Genomic DNA, 7,330 nt, shown 5'->3' on the forward strand with positions numbered 1-7,330 from the left:
ATTTTTCTCGGGATTCTTGGGAATCTCGGGAGTAAAATCGACCATCGGGACTTGAGCAAAATGACCAGGGCTTCGGGTTTGAACGGGCACAGAAAACGAGGTAAAACGTAAGAGAAACGAGAAGAAATGAGCCCTTTTTACGGAGACCCTCGCATCTCTATTTATAGTGGTGCTGAATCGCCTTGGTACGCTGGGCGTACGAGGGTACGCAGCGCGTACTGGGGCGTCATCGCTTACGTACTTCGGATGGGGCGGGTCGGATAGCTTCGCATAGGGGCGACGTGGATGGACCGAGACCAAGGCCCTCGGGTACGCAGGGCGTACGGGGTTACGCGGCGCGTACCTCGGATGAGGACGCTGACTCCCCCTTCGGATATTACCGGATTTTTGAATTATTTTTATATATAATTTATTTAATAAACTTCAAAAAATCATATCTTCTTCATACGAACTCCGTTTTCGATGGTCTTTATATCCACGCGTAGGTGAGACTAAGATCTATAACTTTCGTTTAGATTCCGTTGGCAAATTATGAAATAATTTGTATTATTTATTTATTAAAATGACGTGATTAAGGAATCTCTTTAAAAATTCATAACATCTTTATCTGACGTCGGTTTTTGCCAGACTTTTTACCGCTGAAATACCATTGACGAGACCTTCAATTCTCGTTTAGGTCATTCCGGCCAAAAGTCGCTCGATCTCCGATTCAAGTTTTTACATAACTTCGTATCGCCGGTTTTGCCGAGAATCTTTGGTTGGTCATAACTTCTTCGTTATAACTCGGATTTTAGGGTTCTTTATATGTATGAAAACCTTGATACGATTCCTTCTACTTTATTTAACCCAAATAAGATTTTAGGAAAGTTAAATTTTGACCTAAATTTGACTTGCGTTCCATCATATCGTCTTGAAATATCGGGTTGTCACAACTTGCCCCGCTTCCTGAATCGAATGACGCCTTTCCAAGGCGACACCTTCAGGAGAACCATATCCCCGACTTGGAACTCCAAGTCGGATCGACGCTTGTCGGCGTAACTCTTCTATCGACTCTGAGCAGTCTGGAGCCTGCTCCGAACCTGCTGGATCCTCTCGGTCTTCTTGAGCACCACTTCGGTGCTCCCCATGACTCTCTGTCCAACTTCACCGTAGCATATCGGGGTCCTGCACCTCCGTCCATACAACATCTCAAATGGAGGGCGGTCGATACTTGCATGGTAGCTGTTGTTTTAGGAGAACTCGGCCAGGGGAAGATAGGTATCCCAACTACCACCAAAGTCTAGCACGCACGCCCGCAACATATCCTCCAGAGTCTGGATGGTCCGCTCGCTCTGACCATCCGTCTGCGGGTGAAAGGCGGTGCTAAAATGCAAACGAGTGCCCAACTCGTCATGAAATCTCTTCCAAAATCTGGAAGTAAAACGCACATCCCTGTCCGAGATAACCGACACTGGCACCCCGTGCCACGCCACGATCTCCCTGATATAGATGTCGGCCAATTTCTCGGCCGATATGCTCTCCTGAATCGGGATAAAGTGGGCACTCTTGGTCAATGGATCCACGATGACCCAAATCGAATCCACTCCACGCACGGTCCTGGGAAGATTCGTGATAAAATTCATCGTGATATCTTCCCATTTCCAAGTGGAATATCCAACGGCTGCATCTTGCCATGCCGTCTCTAATGTTCGGCCTTGACCCTCCTGCAGGTCAAGCACCGCTCAACGTACCATGCGACATCCCGCTTCATGCAGGGCCACCAATAATCTAGACGAAGATCCCTATACATCTTCGTCGCCCCGGGATGAATAGAGAATCGGGACTTGTGCGCCTCCTCCATCAAAATCTGGCGCACGCCTCCGTGATACGGCACCCACAACCTACGGTGTAGTGTCAATAGTCATCGGCTATCATAATCAAAGGAGGAAACCTGACCCGCCATGCGCTCGCTCTTCCGATGTTCCTCCTTGATAGCCTCCTGTTGGGCCTCCCGGATCTGCTCCAACAAGGGAGTCACTACGGTCATCCTCATGCAAATATCCCTGATCGGCGCTGCCTTGCGGCTAAGCGCATCATCCACCACGTTGGCCTTTCCCGGGTGGTAAAGGATCTCACAATCATAATCCTTCACCACGTCCAACCATCGACGCTGCCTCATGTTCAGATTCGATTGATCCATGAGATACCTCAAACTCTTGTGGTCCGTGTTGATGGTACATCGAACCCCGTAGAGGTAATGCCGCCAAATCTTGAGGGCAAAAACCACCGCCTCCAACTCCAAATCATGCGTCGGGTAGTTCGCCTTATGAGGCTTGAGCTGCCTCGAAGCGTAGGCAATGACATGCCCCTTCTGCATCAGTACTGCGCCCAACCCTGAAATGGATGCGTCGCAGTATACCACAAAATCCTCCACTCCCTCTGGCAGGGCTAAGATCGGCGCCTCGCACGATCTCTGTCTTAGTGTCTCAAATGCAGCCTGCTGCTCGGGTCCCCACCGAAAGACCACAGCTTTCTTCATCAGTCGCGTCAGGGGTACGACTATCTTGGAGAAATCCGGAATAAACCTCCGATAGTAGCCTGCTAATCCCAGGAAACTCCGAATCTCAGATGGAGACTTCGGAACCTCCCATCTCATCACGGCCTCGACCTTGGCCGGATCGACCAGAATCCCGTTCAGGTTGACGAGGTGTCCGAGAAATTGCACCTCGCGCAACCAAAACTCACACTTGGAGAACTTGGCATACAAGCTCTCCCTCTTCAGGGTCTCCAACACCTCTCTTAGATGCTCCTCATGCTCCTCCTGAGTCTTGGAATAAACCAAGATGTCATCGATAAAGACTATCATAGACCGGTCCAGCATCGATTTGCATACGCGGTTCGTGAGGTCCATAAATGCGGCATGAGCATTGGTGAGCCAAAACGGCATCACCACGAACTCATAGTGGCCATAGCGCGTCCGAAACGCAGTCTTCTGCGTATCCTCCTACCTGACCCTCATCTGATGATAACCGGAACGCAAATCAATCTTGTAAAACCAAGATGCTCCCTGAAGCTAGTCAAAGAGGTCATCAATCCTCGGGAGCGGGTAACGGTTCTTCACCGTTACCTTGTTCAGCTCCCGGTAATCTATACACATCCGATGCGACCCGTCCTTCTTTTTCACAAACAGAATCGGGGCTCCCCAGGGTGAACTGCTCGGACGAATAAATCCCTTGTCTAGCAGCTCCTGCAGCTGCATAGACAACTCCTGCATCTCGGGAGGAGCCAACCGATACGGTGCCTTGGCTATTCGAGCCGCACCAGGAACGAGGTCAATCCTGAACTCCACCTGTCGCTCCAGAGGTATCCCAGGTAGCTCCTCCGGGAAAACATCTACAAAATCTCGAACCACCGGAACCTCGCTCACTGTCGCCTTACTCGCCTCCCGGGTATCCATCACATATGCGACATTGTCACACCCCCGGCCGAGACGGCGGAACACGCCGGGGTGTATGACTAAGTTCATGGATCACAGACAAATTGAATATATAGCACAAGTACAACAATAAACAAAATAGCATTCATATTCCATCTTGATACAATGTTTTTACAAATAATAATAATAATACATTAATTGCCTTAACAGGTAGGCGTATGGTACAACAACAAATAAACTTGGTCACCTGTAATCCAATCTGTCTTGAATGTCTGTTTAGTGTTTTCCTGAGAATACATGTAGTTTTAAAAGTCAACACAAAGGTTGGTGAGTGTCACAGGTTTTCTGCTAACGCAGTAATACTTTTAATAAGTCTAAAAAGTATTAACTTTGTATGTATAACTATAACAATAGTTAAAAAAAAACAGTATTTGCAAAGAGTCTTTAAAATCCAAGCATGTATTTTGATATGAGTAAATTCATGTTTTTAACATTTACTTGTAATAACTCATTGAAAGTCAAAATGAATGTTTTGTATAAGTAACTTACATACTTAAAAATGTACTTGTAATGACTTATTGAAAGTCAAAATGAATGTTTTATATAAGTAATTTCCTTACTTAAAATGTACTTGTAGTGACCTCATTAAAAGTCAAAATGAATGCATTGTATAAGTAATTTTCATACTTAAAAATGTACTTGAAGGCAACCAAGCCTATGGTTGTAGTAAGAGAAAGAGAGAGATTCGTGTTAATGTTTTAGTGAGTTCTATAATCGAGCTATAGACGAAAAGTACCCCTCCCTACGACGCTTCATTGGACGTCGTAGTAACGATCGTAGACACATATCACCTGCTTCGATTGATCAGTCGATGGTTGTAGCTAGCAACCGCAGGTGGGGTTGTCGACCCCATATAAATCTATACATATGTACCTCGCTCCGAAGATTAACGATTATAGCAGTGTGGGGCAGACTAAGTAATTAAACTCAGCTAATGAATAGTAGCGTCTCACTCAAAAACCATTAATGAAAAGTTTGTGAATAACTCTCAGCCCTAACTTAATTATAGTTAAGTACCGGGCATAATGAATTTCGAAGTATAGCATTTGTAAAAGCCGAGTATGGTTGACGTATTTATAGAAGTATAAATTACTCGCTTTTATAGAGATATGTATTGACATAACGAACTTGTATATGTGTGTAAAGCGATGCGTAAAAGTATTCATGTATAGAAGTCTTGAAACTTTGAAATACTTTAAACTGGTAGTATGCATATCATACAAGACTAAAAATGAATGTTTCAAATTAATGAACATATGTACATGTATAAACTTTATGCATATAAACATATAAATATACATGTATAGTAATATCTTGAACCACACAATTTCATAACATACTTGTTATAATATAAAAAAAATCATAAAACTTTGTATCATGTAGTATTTGTTGTGTGAAATGGTTATTTCACAATAAAATAACCATAATACGTATACGAAAATTCATACTAGTTTATTCGTAACAATATAGTAATTGTTAAATAATAATATTTTTATAAACTAGGTTTTTCGCATAAAAAGGTAATATATTTGTATAAACAAAATATATAGGCACATGTATTCCCCCCGAAATAATATTGAAAAGGGGCCGTAAGCACTCACCCTTGAAGCGTAAGTTCCAATCATTCGAAGTCGGTTCCTTTTGAGAAACTTGTCGTGAGATTTGTTACGTGACATTTCTCGTTCTATAAAACGAACCAGCAGGTGTATTTATATTACCTAATAAAACCAAGAGATTACTTTTGGTATTAATTATTAAGTGTAGGGTGGTTTTTGTGAATACAAACAATTTCAAGGGATCGATTTTGCTAAAATCATTCAACAAGCGACTGATCTTGAAATCCGTTTACAAGACAGGGACTGAAACTGTACATTCTCAGCCTAAATTACAGTTTTCGGACCCATCTTGCTAGGATTTTCGAAGGGAGGGTCTGTTTTTGATTATTTTGATGGCAGTTTGACTTAAGTGAAAATCATTTCATAGGAGGGACCGATTTCGTAAATTCATCTAACTTGAAAGGTTATATTTAATTAAATGGGATTCAAGTTTGAACAGTTCCCCTTCATTTACCAGTCGCGATTTCTTTGCAGTTCAAACAATTTGGGGACGAGACCACAACCTAGGTCTCACGATTCCGACTGGAGTAGTCGTATGGACATCCAATTAATAGAAATTACATGATGGTGGTGGTCAATCGAATACTCACAGTATCATCAAGTGGTGACCGATCGGGGTTCCATAGCAATGACAACAAGCAGAGATAGCGGCGGAGGGTGGCTAAGGCTCATCAGCGACGGTGGCGGTCGGAGGTTGTCTCTGCGACAACAGCAGACAGTGAGGGCCGGACATGTCGGGAAGATCGTGTTCTAAGCGTGTTTTGTACCGGGAACCTTGGAGTCGACCTGAGGTTGATGGAGAAGCAAGGAAAAGGCGACTGGAAGCTGTTTGAGAGTCGAATAAATGAAAGCAGGAAGGAAAAATGGTGGTGGTCGCTGCTTCTTCTTCTCCAGTGAACTATGCCAACAGGGGCCTGTTTATGATCGTGGGTTGCATCAACTAGCCATGGCGGTGGTTTGGCGGTGATTGGATCAGTCTGTCATCAAAAATAGAAGGAAGGTGGGAGGTTGGGTTGAAGAAGCTCGGTGATGGCGATGGTTTGCTAGCGGTGGCAGCCTCCTGCTGTCACCGTTCCTCTCCTGTTGCGAGAATGAGAGAGAGGAAACAGTTGGATCGAATGGGATAGGTGAAGCGGCAACATCAATGATCTTCAGGGGTGTTTGGCTGGTTAACTCGACGGGAAAGAGGGATGGAGGGAATAGCTGATATTCGTTTCCTCCCCTCCACTGATCAGGTTTGCTTCTTCTCTGTTTCTTTGATTGTTTCACAGTAGTGGGAAGACAAATTAGAATAATCTCGGGGTGTTTGTTTGCTATGGTTTTTTTTTTTTTTTTTTTTTTTTTTTTTTTATAGATAGATATAGATGGTGTGTTTGGTTGGTTCATTTGATAGGGAAGTGAAGGAGAAGAAGAACATCAACAAAACCTTAAGGTGTTTTGGGTGTTACTGTGAAACCCGTGGGGAAGAAGAAAGATCGAAAGAGTGTTGTTGCCGTCTTGAATGAGTCACTGGCAGCAGTCGAAGGACAAACAGGAGAAATATTTCCGTGTGAATTTGTTTAAGTTGAAGGTTAGACTCATCAATTTGAGTAGTACAAAAATTGATAGTGTACTTGTTTGGCAAGCTGTCAATTGAAAGAGTAAAGAATATAAAGAATATAAGTTTCATTTCAGTATAATGTATTTGTTTCTTTATGAAATGTGTAAAATTTGTAATTAACAAATTTCCATGTGTTTTATTTGGTTTGAATTTAAAAGCAATGCAATACCTTAATTATTTATGTATTTAATGAGTATTGATTTATTTTGCTAGTTATATATTCTAGTATACATATATGGATAATATATAAATTTAAACTCATGTGTTAGGAAATATGAAATTTATTAATTTGTTAAACCTTGGTTTTAAAATACACTTATATATGGTGTATATTTATGACAATTTAACCAACAACATCTAATAGATTATGAATCATATCCATACCATAATATAGATACATATAATACTAAATGTTGGGCTATTTTAATTATTAACGTACAAATTAACTGTATTTGGATTTTTATATGTATTATTCTGGAATACATAACTAATAGTAGAAATTATGTTGAAATAAATAGTTGAATATTTCGCGATTTATAAACATGAAAACGTCTAATTTTTAAACATTTATAAATATTTTTACTAAAAATATTTCAAATACAAAATTAAATATTAGGATATAGCCTTGAGTCCAAAAAT

At 41.8% G+C, this 7,330-nt stretch overlaps 2 long non-coding RNA genes across 2 annotated transcripts; one reads left to right on the top strand and one right to left on the bottom strand.

The window, feature by feature from the left end:
• Positions 1-3,545: 3,545 nt before the first annotated feature.
• LOC145074444 (uncharacterized) lies at positions 3,546-5,818 on the bottom strand. The gene is made up of 3 exons (XR_013691847.1): positions 5,682-5,818; positions 5,077-5,193; positions 3,546-3,702 (listed from the first exon to the last, which is right to left on the bottom strand). It is a non-coding gene; the product is annotated as an uncharacterized LOC145074444 (long non-coding RNA).
• Positions 5,819-6,188: 370 nt separating this feature from the next.
• Positions 6,189-6,876, top strand: LOC145074443 (uncharacterized). Its single transcript, XR_013691846.1, has 2 exons — positions 6,189-6,326; positions 6,446-6,876. It is a non-coding gene; the product is annotated as an uncharacterized LOC145074443 (long non-coding RNA).
• Positions 6,877-7,330: the final 454 nt, after the last annotated feature.

The sequence above is a fragment of the Lactuca serriola genome, chromosome 9, assembly GCF_051521515.1.
Source record: "Lactuca serriola cultivar US96UC23 chromosome 9, Lser_US96UC23_V15, whole genome shotgun sequence".
NCBI lineage: Eukaryota > Viridiplantae > Streptophyta > Magnoliopsida > Asterales > Asteraceae > Lactuca > Lactuca serriola.